We start from the raw sequence: 18,995 nt of genomic DNA, 5'->3' as shown, positions 1-18,995 counted from the left end.
ATTAATTTTTTATTAAAAAATGGAGATTTATTGTAGTTGTCTTTCATTAGAATCCTCAAATATAGGGGCATCTGGGTGGCTCAATTGGTTAAACCTCCCACTTTGGCTCAGTTCATTATCTCACGGTTTGTGGGTTTGAGCCCCGCATCAAGCGCTGCACTGACCGCTCAGAGACTGGAGCCTACTTTTGGATTCTGTCTCCCTCTCTCTCTGCCCCACTGCCTCTCTCTCTCTCTCTCTCTCTCTCTCAAAAATAAACAAACATTTTTAAAAAAATTTAAAAAAGAATCCTCAAATATAAAGGTCAGAAACATAGTCTCTGTACTGCTTTTCAAATTCAGTAGTTTAATATTTACCTTTTTTCTTCTAGACACTCAGCAGCCTAATATTACAGTCTGTTTTTCTGAAACTCTAGGGAAAGGTTGAATAGTTAGTTCCTAGTAGGCAGATAAGATGTGGAATAAGGTTTTCCTGGTAGTCCAAAACGTAGAATACTGTTGAAGCCTACAATAAAATCTTAAGTAAAGCGTTAGTAAGTGAAAGTTGGGTCATTTAGTTTTTACATAAATGATTTTTAAAATTGGCTTTTAGCATGCCTTTATGGTTAAATCAATCCCCTTAGATATCAATCAACAATGTACAGGCAATGAAGCCTTTCTCTGACACTGATTCATTAGGAAAGCTCATTTAAGGAGTTAAACATCTCTCACTTGTCAACACTGAGATAATTATGCACTATTAATTCTCAGTCATTTCAAAAAGTGCTATTTTAAAACTATTCATTTCATCAGTCCTGAGCACTAGGATAAGGTAGACAGCCTGCTGTAAACCAATTTAAGATGTGATTACACTGCTTTATTCCTGCAATGCACGAATCAGAAAGTTGATTTAATGTGAATACGGCTTTTGAAATGTTTCTTACTTCATTTTAAGAGATGAATATGATTAGGCAACCTTGAGAGGACAAAGGAGTTGATGTAGAAGAAAGGAGCTTTAATTTATTCTTCCATTTGCAGAATCAAGGTGGTGGGTGGGGAGGACTGAGGGAGAAACTCAGGAAATGGTAGTTTTCTTTGTCATTTTGTCTAAATGAAGCTTTTGTGTGTATCTGCTCCCTGCTTATTGTCAGCCTAGAATTAGAGTTGTTTATACTTCTTTACAATGACCATCTATGGAGGAACTAGAATATGAATTTTTTCTAAGTAGAAGAATTTCGTTGCTTCACTACTTAAAGTTACTTGCACAGGAATGATTTTAGATAACCAGAGAATCAATCTATCATGGCAGATATTTGGAAACATTGATTTCAACACTCTGCCAAATGTGTAGTGTTCGAAGTTCATTAATATGCAGGCATAAATGTTATTGTATAAAATTTCAGCTCAGCTATTTTAAGACACATCAGTTTATGGAAAATACTTAGTTTTGCAAAGACATTATAACGTGGTTTGATTTTTATCACTTTGTTTAATAGAAGATACACGGATATTGTTGATAAGTGAAACACTTCCCCACATATAGTCATGTGCTTCTTATTGGTTTTATTCTGGGGTGTGTGTGTGTGTGTGTGTGTGTGTGTGTGTGTGTGTTTCTGTCTGGAAATAAAGAAGAACAAGAGCAGCCGTAATTTTGCCAACCCCAAATACCAGTGATAAAGTCTTAACTGATGTTGATGTTTGAACTGATATGGAGTCTGGTTGTGCACTGAACTTAAAAAAAAGAAAAAAAAAGACTTGTTTGTTGATCTGTGACTTTCCAGGCGGTCTTTTTACATTGTTTCAACCCTAGATCAATTAAGCAGGTGTGCTGGACTTTTGTATATACTAACTGGTTTTTGTCACATTTAAAAGATTACTAGTTTATGTAAGTTATGGTTGGAGTAGGCTTAATTCTAGTGCTGACCCAGTGAGTCAATTTTTAAAAATATATCTCAGGTTCAGTTCAGGTTCAGTGGTTCAGTTGGTAGAGTATCTAACTCTTGATCTCAGGGTCCTGAGTTCAGACCCCACATTGGGCATTGGGTGTGAAGCCTACTTAAAAAAAAGACTAAAATACATCTCAAATTAAAAAAAAAAAACTTTTAAATTACATAAATCTCTTATTTGTGATTCTATCAAGAATCTCTTATTTGTGATTCGGATAAGAGTCTATTTCCATTTTTAATTCTTGTCTTCATGTGCAAGTGTTAAGTAAATATTGTGGCATAAGGTCTTTTACAAAAGACCCTTCTTAGGGACTTTTAAGCATTGCTTTTTCGGCTAAACCAATAGCTCTTTTCTTGTTCATTTCAATGATAATCATATTTGATTTTGGTTTGTCACCAATGGATAGTAAATAAAAATGACATTTTATAAGTTTAACTTTATTGGGTACATCTGAATTGATATTAGTGCTTGGATTTTAATGGTTAGCATCGCTGATTCCTTTATTCAGCAAGCTTGTATGGATCTCTGAGGAGGGCCAGGTCCCAGTCTTTACAAACCAAAACAGTTTTACCTTCATATTCTGCTCTTTAGAAGCTTGTGTTTAGTTGGAGAGACAAGTTATAAGTATACAACATAAATACTAGCAATGCACGCCATGAAGCATTTAGCAAAGGAAAAAGCAGTACAGATTGGAGTGATTGTGTACTCATCAAAAGATGAATCTTGAGTTGGACCTCGAAGAACGTAAAACATTTGCAAAATTGAGAGGAACGGAAAGAAGAGGAGTAAAGGATGTGTGATTGATAGGAGTGAATGGCGTTGAAGGATGGTTAGGAAATGGGTTAGTTTGAAGTAGAGACTCATACAGAATTACAGTGGGTTTCAAAAAGACTAGGAAGAAGGGAGGGAGTGGCATTAACATTTGATACCTACTATTTTCTGTATTTGACTTGAATTAGGCCACTTAATTCTCAAAATATAATCCTATAATTTGATGTTGTGATCCTTATTTTGCAATCAAGGAAGCCAAATTGTAGAATCTTGCTGAAGACCACCAAATGAAGAAGCAGGTGGAGTTCTGGTGTGAATAGTCAAGTCTCTGTCATCAAAGCATTTGCTATTTCGCCTGTACTGACACAAAATGGTGGACACGACGGCGATTGTTTGCTGGTTTTACAAATCGAACCTGCTTGAAACATAGCTTGTCATCTCTTTTTCTTCTTCTCAAATCAGTTTCTTCCAACTTATTTTTATTAATGACTTTATCATTCTTCCAATCACTCGGACTTAAAACATTGGAGGAATTTATATTCTTTTTTCTTTAAATTTTTTAATGTTTATTTATTTTTGAGAAAGAGAGACAGAGCATGAGTGGGGGAGGGGGAGAGAGAGAGGGAGACACAGAATCCGAAGCAGGCTCCAGGGTCTGAGCTGTCAGCCCAGTGCCCGACGCAGGGCTCGAACCCAAAAACCGTGAGATCGTGACCTGAGCCGAAGTTGGATGCTTAACTGACTAACCCACCCAGGCGTCCCGGAGTAATTTATATTCTTAAAATTAGCTTTTATTTCATATATGACGTTTGAAAGTAAAATGTAAGGAGATATAGGCAAAGAAAAGATTATACATTAATATTTTTCTTATTCATCTTTTACTCTAGTAAGCCTAACTTATTGGTAATCTCCTTTGTACTGAATATACTTATCATGTTCCACAACTTACTAGATGTTATTTAGTCAGGGTTTCATCACAGTAGCTAGAAAGAGTTGATTCAGTTATATACTGTTAACCTTGTATATTTTGTCATAATGTGGCAGATTTTTGGCACATATTTTTTTCTCCATATTTCAACATTTGATTATATATTGATTTCAATTGATTTTTTCCTTCATTGTAGGTCTTTTTCCCCCACCCCTCCAGTAAGATTCTAAAAAGGCAAGAATATTTCAATATCTTCTCCACACTTTGCTTGTTGCTTGGTAGTTGATATGAATCTGGTGAGTTATAATACATATAATCATCTGAAACATTTGACATATAAGGCCCCTATAGCCTTGTTTCTATTCTGGTGGTTATGTACAGCTAATACCAACCATTATATAATCCTAAACCATTCATGGGAGTAATTTAATAGTAATTACAGAATGGCTAACAAAATTCTTTTAATGGACAATGAAGAGCTCTTCAAAAAACGTTGAAGTACCATTATCTCTGAACTTCCGCCACTGGGGCTGATTTATGAGTACCACTCTCTGATCAGGAAACCTCTTATAGATTGTATACATTCTAGAGGTTGGTTGGGTTTAGGTAGGAGTAAAATTTAAGGCATTCTGCTTCCTTCCAAGTATGAGGGACTAAAACTCTACTGGAATTCCCTTCCCCCTAAGAGGAAACAGCCAGAAAAACCTGAGCATAATACAAAAACAACTGCTCAGAAGTACTCAAGAGTAAAGAGAAGCAGAAGGACTGGTGGTTAGTGTGCACTGGCTTGGAGGAGGGGAGATAGGAGGCTATAGAAATATGTTCCGGTCTTAGAAGCTTTTTTTTTAATTAAAAAAAAATAATGTTTATTTATTTTTGAGAGAGACAGAGAGAGAGAGAGAGAGAGAAGAGAGAGGGACAGAATCTGAAGTAGCTCTAGGCTCCCAGCTGTCAGCACAGAGCCCGACTCGGGGCTCGAACCCACGAACCACGAGATCGTGACCTGAGCCGAAGATGGACGCTTAACTGACGGAGCCACCCAGGTGCCCCCCTCCAGTCTCAGAAGCTTTTAGCCTAGAGCCAAGTACAGGACCTGTAGTTGGATAGGGTCCATGGGAAGAAACTCAGTCTTTCTTGCCAGGGGAGTCAAAAAAGTGAGGCCCTTTGGCTTTGGTACCTACAATCTTTAGGGCTTGACTGGAGTTCTCATGCTCATGTGATGGTTCTTGAACTCCAGCCAGCATGTAGAATCATAGACAGCAAGACCAAGAGCAGCAAAGAACTTGCAGCAAAAAGTAGCGAACCAGCTTACTATCCCCTTAAAAGGGCTTTCCTCTCGGCCTATCAGTGACTTCCATTTGTATCTCAGTAATACAGACTGTGTCCCATGGCCAACGTTGGCTGGAAAATATAGCTTTAAAAATCTAGGCCCACTGCCATCCCCCAGTGATGCTATTGGGGTTCTATTAGCAAGAAGAAAGGGAAAAAAGATAGGAACTAGTCAACCAGCAGGATTTGACATAGTTACAGATGCTTTATATACGCTGATCCTCTTCTAGAACCCACCGTCACATCTGCTGGGATGTTCAAGCAAGGAGGAGGAAAAGCATCCTTTAAAAAGCAGGCTTTTCTTAACATGTGTAGATCGAAACATACATGCCAAATCCCTGGGGGTTCCTATGATTGCCGATCCCCAAAACGGGCAAAGCAGCTTAGGAAAGTATCTAAGTGTCATCTCTACCTTCTTCCTGGCTCATGTTCTTCATGACTTCTCATCCTCAACTGTCTACTTCTTCCTATGTGGTGACGTAAGAACATCATTCATCCGACAGAATATAGTGGAAGAAATGAAAAGGGACCGGGAATTTTCATTTTTAACAAGCACTCCTCCCTCAAGAAATGAGATTATCAAATTGCTAACAGTCACTAAAAATAGATATGTAAAATCGATTCAAAACCTTCTTTAGTAGCTTTTGCAATTTTCTAAGTAGGTTTGCACTGAACTTCAACAAAAGCCTAAACTATTGCTTGAACAGATGCTTCCCAACTTTTTGCTGCCGTAGCATACATAGGAAACACTACTTACTGCTTGTATTTTTCTATTTCTGTTGATGTTTCTCTGTGTTTAATATTCTCTTATAGAAAACATAAAACATTTTTATTATCAAAAGCATGAAGGTTATGTGGAAGTTGAGAGAACAATGTAATGAACTCCCACGTGCTGCCCACCCAACTTTAACCTCATTAGTCTGTACTCCCACCACCCCCCCCCACCCCCGCCCCGGTCCCCCACACCTAGACTGTTTGGAAGCAAACATATGGATTCTGAATTGAACAATCTGTTAAAAAAAATTACGAGACAGTGGAACATATTTGAATACTAATTTGATATTAAGGAAATATTGTTAAGTTTTTAGTGTGTTAATGGTATTTTTGTATATTTTAAATGAGCCCTCACCATTTTGAGATACATTCTGAAATATTTATGGATGAAATAATGTAATCTCAGGGATTTGCTTAAATTTGCTTTTTTTATTTAAAAAATTTTTTTAATGTTTATTTTTGAGAGAGAGAGAGAGACAGAGTGTGAATGGGGGAGGGACAGAGAGAGAGGGAGACACAGAATCCGAAGCAGGCTCCAGGCTCTGAACTGTCAGCCCAGAGCCCAACGTGGGGCTCAAACCGATGAACTGTGAGATCATGACCTGAGCCGAAGTTGGACGCTTAACCAACTGAGCCACCCAGGCACCCCTAAAATTTGCTTTTTTAAAGTCCTTACTATCACAAATTATTTGAATAAACAGTTCAGTGAATCCAGTGTCTAATTTCCCCACAAACAAATGGATGCTTTTCCAAATGGCTTTTCTATTCCCAGACATTGAAGTCTAGTCAGGGGCCTAGGAAAAAGTCCACCAACTTTTAAATCAAGTTTCATAAAGAAACCCACAATCCAAACAGGGCTTGAACTTGCTTCTTTCTCTCATGGGCATGGCCTTCCCCCATGTTTGCAGAGCCACATCTGCCTTAGGATTTAGAATTGAACTCCTTGGCCTCAAAAACTAACATTTTAATGATCTAGCTCTTTAATTATGTTTTTTTTTTTTCCCTGAACCTTTTTTTTTTTTTATTTCCACAATCTTTAGATCATTGCTACTGGGATATCTTCTGTATTTATTTTATCTTATCTTATTTTATTTTATTTATTTTATTATTTTATTTTATTTTATTTTATTTTATTTTATTTTATTTTATTTTATTTTATTTTATTTTATTATTGCTCTCTACCAGTCTCTTTATCTCCCATCCTCCTCTCTCTTCAAAGTGTTTTCTGTAATCAATTTATTTGTAGAAAGAAAGGAAATGACATTTACTGAACACCTTGTATCAGGCATTGCACGTAGGTAGATGCTCATTTAAACTTCAAAACAGCCATGCATTCTGCATATTGCCATTGTGTAAACAGTAGTCTTAGGCTCAGAGAGGTAAAAACTGCTCGGGCACCTGGGTGGCTCAGTTGGTTGGGTGTCTGACTTCAGCTCAGGTCGTGATCTCATGGTTCTTGGGTTCCAGGCCTACGTTGGGCTCTCTGCTGCAGCTCAGAGCTCAGAGCCAGGGGCCTGCTTCAGATTCTGTGTCTCCGTCTCTCTGTTCCCCTCCCCCACTCACACTCTGTCTCTTTCTCTCAAAAATAAACATTAAAAAAAAAAAAAAACAAAACCTGCTGAAGAGCAGGAGTCAGTGGGAGGTTAGCTAAGATTGGACTATAGTTTCTCCAACTCTAAACTCCAGGTACTTCCATTTTGACCATATGTTTCTATAATGTTTTTAATATTTCTAAGTATTGCTTGGAGCCTCTTTAATTTATACAGTTATAACTTATGTTTTCCAGCCCAGGACCAATTATAATTTTCTCAGGTTCAGAATTAATTTCCTAAGTTATGAAAAATCACTGGGGGTCTCTCTGAACTCAACTTTTACATTGTCCTCTTTATTTAAAAAAATTGTTTTTAATGTTTATTTTTGAGAGAGACAGAGACAGAGACAGAGACAGAGACAGAGCGTGAGTAGAGGAGGAGCAAAGAGAGAGGGAGACACAGAATCTGAAGCAGGCTCCAGGCTCTGAGCTGTCAGCACCGAGCCCAACGTGGGACTTCAACTCACAAACCACAATATCATGACCCAAGCTGAAGTTGGTGGCTTAACCGACTGAGCTGCCCAGGCGCCCCTACATTGTCCTCTTTAAATGTACATATGATGTGGCTAGGTAACTGAGACATACCCACTTCCAAAGGTCAGAAATAATATTGAACAGTAAAGTAGAATTTTGTGAAAAATTTCCTGTTGAATTGATGGAACAATGAATGGGGAAAATATACCCTGTAAGACATAGAATGTTTTTGCAGATCTAATTTTACAAAAAAAGTCATGTCCTGGCATTCTTAAATGGGGCTATAAACTTAGTAATATTTCAGTAGCAATAACAAGATGTTAAATATGACTCTTCATTCCAGAAATTTTAGGTTTTCTTAATGATAGTTACCATTACTGAGAGCAACCAACCTTGAGAGTGTATTTAACTTAGATTTTGAACTAATGCTTGATATGACTTCAATTTCTGTGACCCAGAAATATTGATGTGCTAATTTTCTGAGTTAAAAACTTTCTTTTTATGTTTTTGTCCTTGCTTAAATGGGCAAATGCTGGCTAAATGTCTTGGAGAATATAGTATTTTCAGGAAATGACAAGAAGTATTGATTTACCTTATTCTTCTTCCCTCAAGCAGAACAGCCATAAAATATGTTCAATTTCTTCTCATTTCTGTCTGCTGATGACACTGACTTGTGGTGCAGGTGCTGGGTGTGGACGTGATAGGAGCATATTGACAGTTACTAGCATTTGAGTTCAAAGCTTTAGAGCCAGAAAGCATACTGACAAATCCGGCTACAACTTTATTAACTTCATGATTGTGGCACTAAATTTTATTTGTTAGTTATAAAAATGAATGTAGGCCTGACAGAAAATCCAGATGAAGCACATTCCTTTTGGATTAAAACTTCACATTTAACATGAAACCTGCTCTGGGTCTATTTTGGAAATCTTAGACCATTTAACATGTAATGTATCATTACATTTCAAAAAAAGGTATTATTAAATGGAATTAAATTCAAATCAAGTTAAATAATTCTATACCAGATACTGATTTTTTTTTTTTTTTTTTTACCAATGAAAGGTTAAAATTTGACTCAATTTGACTTATGTACAATTTTTCAGTGTGTTCTTAGGTTTTTCACAGGGCACTGAATTCTTGTAGGACTATGAGTTCTCTTAGGAGTGATACAATTTAATTTGGAGAAACTTTCAGGGATTCCAGAAGCTCAGAAGTACCCATCTGTTCATTTTGTGTCTAGGGGACACTTGTGCAAATAGGCAGGTTTCCAAGGCCACCATGAAACACGTGCATCAAGCTTGCTTACTTTTCCTCTTTAGTTCTGTGTCTGAAGGCCTCTTGTTCTGCTGATTGCCGTGATTATTACCCTTATCTCTGGCATGTAGAATGAGGGAAGCTGTCAGGATTAACCTACTGATTACAGCTATTGCCTGGAATGCCTCCCAGAACTCTACCACATCCACAAGCACCAAGTTTCTCGAGTGTTCATCCCTGGAGCTGCACAAGGTCAACGGACACATTTTCTTGAGGGGGTGAAGGTGGCGGGTATATTCAGTACCACAGGTGTGTCATTAAAATCCATGTGTAGTTTGAATTGTCTGACTTATTCCTGGTATCGGCTCCTTGTTGCATTCTTTCAGTCACTGTGCACCTCTTCAAATAGCTCTTTTAAAACAGCTGCAGTTCAACTTTATTAGGCACCAGGAGTTCTGAGATCCCAGGTGGTGATTTGGAATATTTTGAGGGATCTGTGTGTCGATAACTAAAGTTGCTTAGAAGCAAAAACAGCTATTGGCATCTTATATTTTGGTGATAGAGGAGTGAAATCTAATGGTTGGATAATTCTCCTTTTCCAAGTTGAATCCCTTTAATACATTTGGGGAAGAGACTATCAGAGAGATGGTCGTTGCATCCAGTGCTGCTCTACCCCTCACATCTGTTTCGGACAGCTCTTCGTAGAGCTGCTCAGTGTCGACCTAAAACCATATTAAGAGGAAAACCTGAAGACAAACTCTCAGCATCCTTCCTTCCCAAAAGCGGAACTAACAACGTGCCTTCTTGATTCTTACACCTTTGTGATGAATGTTTGGATGGATCAGCACGTTATCTCTACTGAGGATGCAGCTGTAGTGGCAGATGTTGTAAGGCGATGAATGAGACAAGATGGGTCAGGAAAAAAAAGCAAGATGGCTGCTCTAGGCACCACCTGTGGGCACATAAATCTTACAGGGTTTAATTATGAGGCACAACCTCTTACCTGAAACATAGTCATCAGGTAAATAAGCTGAAACTGATCTAGTTTGCCCTTGGTCAGTCTCATTCATTCATTTTACATTGGTTCCTATAATTAAGAGAGTGGGCACGGCCGAGGAATTGGATAACAAGGCACATGCAGATATTGTGGGGAAAGAGAGTCTTGTCCATGCTTGGAGTCTCCAAGACCACCCTTTAAGTTTATTTATTTATTTTGAAGGAGGGAGGGAGGGAGAGAGAGAGAGAGAGGGAGAGGGAGAGAGAGAGAGAGAGAGCACGCCAAGCAGGGGAGGGGCAGGGAGAAGAAGAGACAGAATCTCAAGCAGGCTCTAGCACAGAGTCCAATGCTTGACTGGATCCCATGAACTGTGAGATCGTAACCTGAGCCCAAAACAAGAGTTGCATGCTTAACTGAACCACCCAGGTGCCCCAAGACCACCCTCAGTTTTAATTATTTGCCTAAAGTACTCATGCAACTCAGAAAGGCTGTTATACTCACAGTTATGGTTTATTACAGTGACAAAGAGATTAAAAGGACAAAGGTAAGAGGAAGATATGGCAGAGTACAGATGACACCATATGCAGGCTTCCACTTGTCTTCTCCCAGGGTGGGTTTGTGGATGGTGCTTAATTTTCCCAGCAAGGATGTGTGACACGTGTGGATTGTTGTAAGCCTGGTGTCCAGGAATTTTGTAGACAGGGGCCTTCCGCATGGCTGACCTTAGTTACTCGACCTCCAGGCCCTCCAGAGGCCAAACTAATAGTGTGGTCCAGGCCCCAGGTGAACAAAAATGAATGTTTACCATAAATCACATTGTTAGCATAAACTGTGTGGTGCGTCTGAAGGCTTCAGGTATTAAACGACACTTAGATATTCCAAGAGCTTAGAGGTTATGTCCCAGGAGCAAGTAAAGGACCAGTCCTTTATTTAGGAGTATATGGTATTCGGACACCCCAGGTCTGCTAAGTTACACAGCACAGCACACATCCATGCTAACACACAGGGCAGTGAAATCCACGTTGGGCTGTCTGGATGAGGTCTTGAAAACAAAGATCAGTGATCATAAAGGGGTAGAAACCTGGGGAATGAGATACACAGGCACATGGCTCATGGCTCAGACTATAGTTGGAACCAGAGTCCCAGGTATAAGGGCCTATGCAGTAGAGTTTGTAGACCCAGTCCGGACTTCTGGTGCCAGGAAACCAGTAACAATAAAATCTCCATAACTGGACACTCAGGTTCCTAAGCTGAGCAATTGGATCCTCCTCTGCTCTCTACCTGAAGCCAGAATCGGGGTGGGCAGAGCAGAGGGCTGTAGTGATGTTGCAGTGGAAGATAGGGTCAAGGAGCAGAGCAAACGTCATTGTTTAGCAACCTTTATCTTCTCAAGATGATGACAGAGCGAGTACTTCCATTGCCCCTCACTGGTGCCTTTGAGGAAGAATCCCTCAGAATGTCTGTACAGGTGCTCATTTCAGTGTTATTAGCTATTTGTAAATCTCTAGGCCTCGGTTTTCTGTTTTGTAAAGTGAGGAGGAATGACGATGTACAGCATGTCTGAGGTTTCTTCCTTCTCTAATATTTTGTAATTTTATTCCAAAAGAAAGCCATTTCCATAAATTAGGTTTCTTCTCTTTTTCATGGCATTATCTCATTTTCTTCAGTTTTCCTTTGCATTTTCCATCTTGGCTTGGCTGCTTCTGTTTTGTAAGCAACAAACATTTCTTATAGAAATATAATCCTGCTGTATTCAGGATTATAATCCGCTGAAGTGGGGAGGGGGCAAGGTTAAGGAATTCCCAAACTTAACCAAAGCCATAGTTCTCTGCAGGGTGGGGCTTATAGCTTGGCTAAGGGATTGTTAGCATGGCTTCTGGAGATTTCTGGGAGACCAATGCCTGTTCTGATTCTGTAGAAATAGAGTTCAGGTTAGTGCTCAGACCAGGAGGTACAAGTTTAAGGGGATTGAAGATGGTGCATTAGCTCTCTCTTTGTTTCTTCTTCGTCCTTTGCTTTCTCTCTCTCTCTCTCTCTCTCTCTCTCTCTCTCTCTCTCTCTTATTCTCTCCCACTTCTCTCTCTTTCTCTTTCAACACATATTTACTCTGTGCCTGCAATGTGCTAAGCACCGATATAAGTGAATGAAACAAAGACAAATGCCTTCCCTCAAAGAGCTTATAGGATCAGATAGTACAATATACAACATGCTAGATACTGATAATATTGTGGAGAAAAATAAAAACCAGAAAGGGGGTTAGGAAATACGGAGTGACAGCGAGCCTCACCTCACTGAATCAGAGCCTGGAGAATGAAGAGTCAGCCGAATCCTGAGCTTCCTATGGTGGCTGGTACAAGCAGAGGTAGGACATAAACGAGACTGTCCCTGATGTGTTAGTGAAAACGAGTTGGGGAGGAGTGGGGTGGAAGAAAGGAGAGGGAGGACAGGCTTCTCTGGAAGAGTTTCCAATCCTGGATTTCCTCTTCCGTCTTCAATGCGCTAAAGTATGTTTGTGTCTGGATATACTGTCCCCTGCATGTCATGCAACATGTAACTCCACAATCACAGGAAGTGGCACTGGTCCTGAGGTAAGGAAGCTCCTGGAACATATTCGGATGAGATTGCCTGCAGAGAGGGTTCAGTCTTTAGGTCTGAGCCAGTAGATACTGCTCTGATTCCTGAGGTTTCATGTGACCCCACTTGGATGAAGGCACCATTTGCAGCAGGCGATGGGAGCCAGAAGACAGCTTGTCTCTGTCTTAGGGGGCGTTACTGATTTCTCTGCTGCTGGGTATTCTGAGTCCTTCAGAATCAGAGCTGTACAAAGTATGACTAGTGAGCTCATGGTGGTGCAAGAAACTAATTCAGCAAGTTATGTCTAGTTTTTTGCGTTTTGTTTTTTTAATGGAATAGAATAGCAAGGAAAGAACACACCTAGGAAGGTCCGTATGGTTTCATGAAGTTGTAGTTTCACGTAAATACTTGAGAATGTACATGTGTTTTTCGTGTTGTGGTGCACAATATACTTCTCACTGTGTTTTCTGATAAGAACAAAAAGGAAGAAAAACAACTCTGAAGGCTACTGGTTTAGATGTGTAAGCTCTGTCTGTCTGTTTGCCCGGTGTCTATGTCCAGTCTTCCCGTCCCCACTCCTGACGTTTGCCAGTACAGTGGTTGTACACGTGTCCCCTACAGCTGTCAGTCCCCATTAATGTGATTTCTGTATAGAATCTGTTAATGCGTTTATAGCTGGAGCAGACAAAGAGAATGGCTTAAATTGAAACAGCCACAACAGTCTCTGAGTAGGTATTCATAACCCTCTCAGTAACTTACCTACCTCTGAAAAGTAGTAGATTTTTGTTATTTGTATAGATGCACATGCCCTTTCATGAAAATGCTGCTACCTATGTACTTAAGAGCCCAGCAAGGAGGGGATATAGCAGTAGAAAATGGGGAATGTCCAAAGTCTTTGCATGGCATATTTGCCTTTCCCGTGTCAGGATACCCAAGAGTACTGCTGCTTCAGGGACATAGGACTACCTTCCTTCCCATTACTTATCAGTGGCATTGATGATAGTGATATAGGTGGGGTTCATTTCTTGTCGGTAATTTGGCGGAACATTTTTCCTGGTAAATAGTTGTTTTAAGTTAAGACTTAAATGAGAATAATGCATGTAGAAGTACTTTATTAAGTGGAAAACACTAAATGTGTTTCTCCAAATGTGTTCAATGAATCACTAGTTTCTAGAACTTTTAATGGTTTGATAATGAGGTTATAAAGGCTATGGGTCAAATGAGCTTGAGAAACATGGGTTTAAGAGAATTAACTTTTTATTATTATTTTTTTTTAAAGCAGGACTTCTCAGAACCTTTAATAAGATAAAGCATTTTTTGATTCTTCAGGTGTTATCCAAACTTCTTTAACTGTAAAACCTTTTTTCTTGGGTTATCTAATAGGATAACTGTTTGGAGGAACACTGCATTTAATCATATTGACAATTATGATCTTGAAATCTTGAGGCTACACTTTTTATTTTCTTTGGGACATTCTCCTGAAATTATGCAAGAAGTTGACATTTTCTGGCGCTAATCCGTTATGCAACATGCTGTATAGCAGTCCCTATTATGAGATAGTCACATGTAGTTCTAATTCCCTGAGAAAAATAAAGTACTTGGTGCTGCAGTATTTCATATTTATTTTAAGTGTGTGTAAATTGAGAAAAATACTTTTATAATTACCTGATTGAAATGCTCTGGCTGTACATTTATAACTGTATCTTTAGATATAGTAAGGGCTTTTACTGAAAGAAGCTTTTTGTGTATTTGTGAAAAGATTCCTTACTAGTAATCTATTGCTTATCACATATGGAGAATAAATAATGCACTCACCTTGATTCTGGTAAAGTTCTGTTTATTCTGAAAGAAGTCAATAGGAAGGACATACCCCAGGTAAGTGATTACACTATTGCTAGTGAAGATTCACTTTTTCAGGACATCGTATCCTTCATGACCAAAATTATTCCTGGCAATATGAAGGCTTAACATTCAGTGCTAAGAGAGAAGTCTTTTAATTTTATTCTGTACCCATCAAATCAGTAGAATTTAAAACCTGTAATTATCAGTAAAACAAAACAAAACAAGGGTTTTTCAAAGATCCCTTGATTTCTATACTTAGTCTGTCTTGGAGCATTTCACTAGTAAAAGAAGAAATAAAGATGAACATCTGATTGGACGTAGTTAGAGACTTAAGGAGCCACAGACTCCAAAGATGTCAATTTCACGTAAGGGATGAAAACAGAATATGGTTGTAGGATCAGTTTTTTCCCAATTTGATGTGATATCCATTATTTTTTACCAAGGATTGTCCTCACTCACAGCTTGTCTAAAACCTTTTCTTTGTCAGTCCTTGGAACTCCTCTGCTCATCGCTGGGCAGCTTGTCGTTTATGTAGCGATCGTGGAGGTGAATTTCTATTTATTTTGTACAGAATCCATGTAAGGTGTCCTACCCCAAATTGATTCCATCTTGTTGATGAGTAGAAGGCACTTCCTTTCCTTGATGATGCTTTCCCGTGGAGCACACTGGTAGAGAGTCACAGAGCATCGGTGTGGGAGTGCGGGCTCTGCGGAGGGATGGCTTAAGTTTGGATGGCAGCCTCAGTATTCGCTGGCTGTGTGTCTGTGCTCAAATTACTTAACCATTCTGCATCTGCTTGGTTTTCCTATCTGTGAAATGGAGGTAATGATAGTACCTAGAGTTTTTGTGAGGAGTATAAATGTGTTACTATATGCAAAGTGCTTTGATTGGTATCTGGCACAGAGTAAGTGCTCAGTAAATTTCAGGTATTATTATTTTTGGCTAGAGCAAGGTTGCTTTTTACTGATATCCAGAAAGTTCACAATTTTCTTGAAACTTAATTTGTATTACATTCTAAATAAGATCAATATTTCCTCAAGTACATCTTTAAGAAAAGAAAATGCTGATTTAATCAGCAAGAATGTCTTGTATGTAGAGGAAGAAATACATCCTATTCTGAGTCGTCTTCTGATTTTTGCCATGGGTCTGAAGTCCGTGACCACACCCCATATGCATGTTAGGCATAGCAATATTTTGCTCTGTTTTTTTTTGAGATGCCTTCGAGCTGGACATTCAGTCACAGGCCATGGGTTTGCCATGTTCTACTATCTTAAACTCTAGCCTGATTCTCCGTTTAGGCTTCAGAGACCATAACTCCTTTTATTTTAGATGGATTTTATAGAGTATGGGTCTACATTTTACCCAGGGGACTAAACATATTGAGGAGGACCATAAAAGATGGTTCTTTTTCCTGGAGACTTGTTCGTTTTCAATCATAAAGATATTGGGATCCTCCATGCATTTCCTTGATGAATAAATAACTCGGAACCCCAAAGTTCCAGTGTTATGGTGGATGTCATATTCTTGCCAAAAAGGTGAGTTTGTAGAAACTAATCCAATAAACAGAGAACATAAGCACACCCAGTAGCATTGGCTATTCCAACATACAGTGAAATGATTTTAAAAGAATTGCGGTGTTAATACAACTTATATAATTCTAAAAATGGTAGATTCAATCCAACAGGCAGTATAAATATAGGTGAAGAATGCTGGGCACTTTTTTTTTTGTCAGGGATAGGGGAGCTATAGTAATTGGAGCTCTTTAACAAGTCTTAAATGTCCACAGATTCATAGGGGACTTCTTCTTGTTTGACTTGTGTGTTGTTTGTCTGCCCATTGCCGTTAACTTCTTTCAATAAGAGTGATGCCCTCTGAGTAATGCCCCTGTTGTGAACTAAGAAAGACCCATGAATTATTAATAACCTGCAGGGTTACAGAGCCCTTGTAGGAATGAGAACAGTGTGCTCTGTACAACAGTTCTGCTCACCTGATCTTGACAAATTAGGAGCATCTAAGACATACGCCTGCTTGTTAATACAAGAAGTGGGGGAAAGGTGACTTGGAAATGCATCAATATTTAGCCCTTTTGTAGAATCTCAGAAGGATAATAGCAAACAGTGTTTCTTCATAAATAACTGTCTCTCCTATCTTTGTGGTTTAGTGGGGTAAGCTAATGCCTTTCTGTCAGGCTAAGCTTTATGGTTCAATTTCAGCTGTACTCCTTGAGAAACAACTCGGGGGGAAAAAAGGTAAAAACACAATTATAAAGATGCCTGCTCCATAATCATTTAGTCTTGTTTATAGAACTTGATCCCTTTCAAGTATATTTTCTTCTTTGTATTAAGCTGATAGGCAATGAGAGCAAATAAAAGTCTTTACAGGGGCAGCAATTGTTTTATCAATAGCCTGGCTTACGTGGCAGGAGGATTAGGACTTGTAGCCACATTGAAATGTAAAGTGTGTAATGCTGTGCTGGAAGGAGATGGGTTTTAAAACATCCTAAGTGGGTGCACGCTTGGAACTTACTCCAGTTACAGTAGGAAATTTCGTTTTACCTAAGATAACACTATTGTGTATTTATTAGGTAGTCTTCTAGTGCTATGGATCTATTATTCATTTTTATTAGTTATACTATAGATCTATTTTTTTTCATTTTAATTGAGGTATATCATACAGGCGGTGAAATGCACGTATCTTATGTGTAGAGCTCAAGGAGTTTTTCTATACACATACATCCCTGTTACCACCACTTGGATTAAGATGAAGAATATTTCTAACAGTCCTGAAGGCTCCCTCGTGTACTCTCCCAAATCAATACCCCCACCAAAATTAACTGCCATCTGACATCTATCCCCGAAGGTTAGTTTTGCCTGTTCTTGAACTTCATATAAATGGAATCGCACATTGTATTTTCTTTGATGTCTGGTTTCTTTCAGTTAACATTTTGTCTATGAAATTTATCCATCTATAAAGCAGCAAGTACCATTTTTAACTCAGGTATTTACCTTGTGACTTCATTTTTAATTCAGGCTGCTTATTTAAGTGAAATACTTTTCTGGTTTGAACAGCATGATTATAACAGATACCTTGATCACAGGTATGTCTCAAGTGCCTCATAACTGTTAGAATCCAACATGGTGTTTGTATTCCAAATTCAGCGCCATATAATAAGTGTAGTATTGATATAAGGGTCCTCAAGATGTTCCTTTTCTGTTGTTCTAATCTAGGAGAGATGTGCGTTCCATTGTATAAATTAATAAGACCTTAATATTCCTAGTTACTTGTTGCTGGAGGTTGTAAATTGTCATTCTCGCAGTCATGCTGAGAATCAAATTGCCTTTGTGGGCCAGCAACACCCTTGTTAAGCCATCCCACTGTTCTGATAATTAGAGATCCCTGCTAAGTTCGGCCTATATAAAAAAAATAATACAGGTGGAAAAATTTGCATACGTGTCTTCAATAACAAATTGTTATAATTTCTCAGAAGGTTAATTTTTTTGTATTTCATATAGATTGTTCATAATCAACAGTGTGATTACTTTTTCATCATTTTAGGATAGATAGCCTCTGCAGTATGATGACTACATTAAAAAGAATGATGACAATACATGAACATTACCTTAAATTTATCCAGCGTCATCTCATCTCTTTCCCACAAAGAAAAAGTAGAAGGCAGCTCTTCCCCCAGAAAAGACTCGTAGATGTTTGTCTATTCCTTCCACCTTGTTCTCAGAAATGTAGTTTAAATCCTTCTTTTCTGTTTATCCTATTTTTACAAAGGTAAATTAGCTCTGGCTGGTCAGGGTTATGAAACAGTTGCCCTGTACTGCCCGTTTTCAGTACCAATCCATTGTCAGTTGCTGCCTTACCCTGAATTGGGTCCCACTGAGCCCAAATTCATCTGCGGAAGTCCTAACCCCCTAGTGTAATGGGCCTTTGGGAGGTGATTCGGTTAGTTGAGGTCATGCGGGTGGGGCCCTCATTGGTGGGATTAGTGCCCTTATAAGAAGAGACGCCAGAGGACTTGCCAACACAGTGTTCAGGACCAACCGTGCTGTGAAGATTACTGTAGACATTTATTGATCCTTCACATACACATTTTCTGTGCGGTATCTTCATAGCATTGTAAGTTAGCTGTCACAACAGCACTATGAAGCTGGTGTCATCCCCTTTATTCCACGGGTAAGCATTAATGTTCAGAAGTGTAAGTTGTCCTAGGTCCACAGCTGGTCAGTGGTGGGGCTGATTTGAATATAGGCAGAAGGATGTCAGAACCTGCCGACTTAACAATTATGACAGAGGCAATTTACATAACTTGCAGATCTTTTTAAGTTTATTTTATAAGCATGTTTATTTTTAAGTTACATTTTAAGAGTCCCAGAAAGATCTATTTAATGGCATATTTGGTTCAAAGGAATACTTATTTTCTTGTTTTTGTTTTTAATCACAGCCATTTTGGTGTGTTTTTGTTTTAAATAATTTACCTAATTAACATTGATCAGAATTTAAAATAAATAACCTGCCCCTTGTGTGATG

At 38.7% G+C, this 18,995-nt stretch overlaps 1 protein-coding gene across 2 annotated transcripts in view; it reads left to right on the top strand.

The window, feature by feature from the left end:
• Positions 1-18,995, top strand: part of PRKN (parkin RBR E3 ubiquitin protein ligase) — a 1,339,251-nt gene that overhangs the window by 24,175 nt on the left and 1,296,081 nt on the right. The gene's annotated exons all lie outside the window — the stretch shown is intronic.

Source organism: Panthera leo, chromosome B2, assembly GCF_018350215.1.
Source record: "Panthera leo isolate Ple1 chromosome B2, P.leo_Ple1_pat1.1, whole genome shotgun sequence".
Lineage (NCBI taxonomy): Eukaryota > Metazoa > Chordata > Mammalia > Carnivora > Felidae > Panthera > Panthera leo.
Note: the sequence above shows the minus strand (reverse complement) of the source record. Positions and strands in the feature narration are given on the sequence as shown.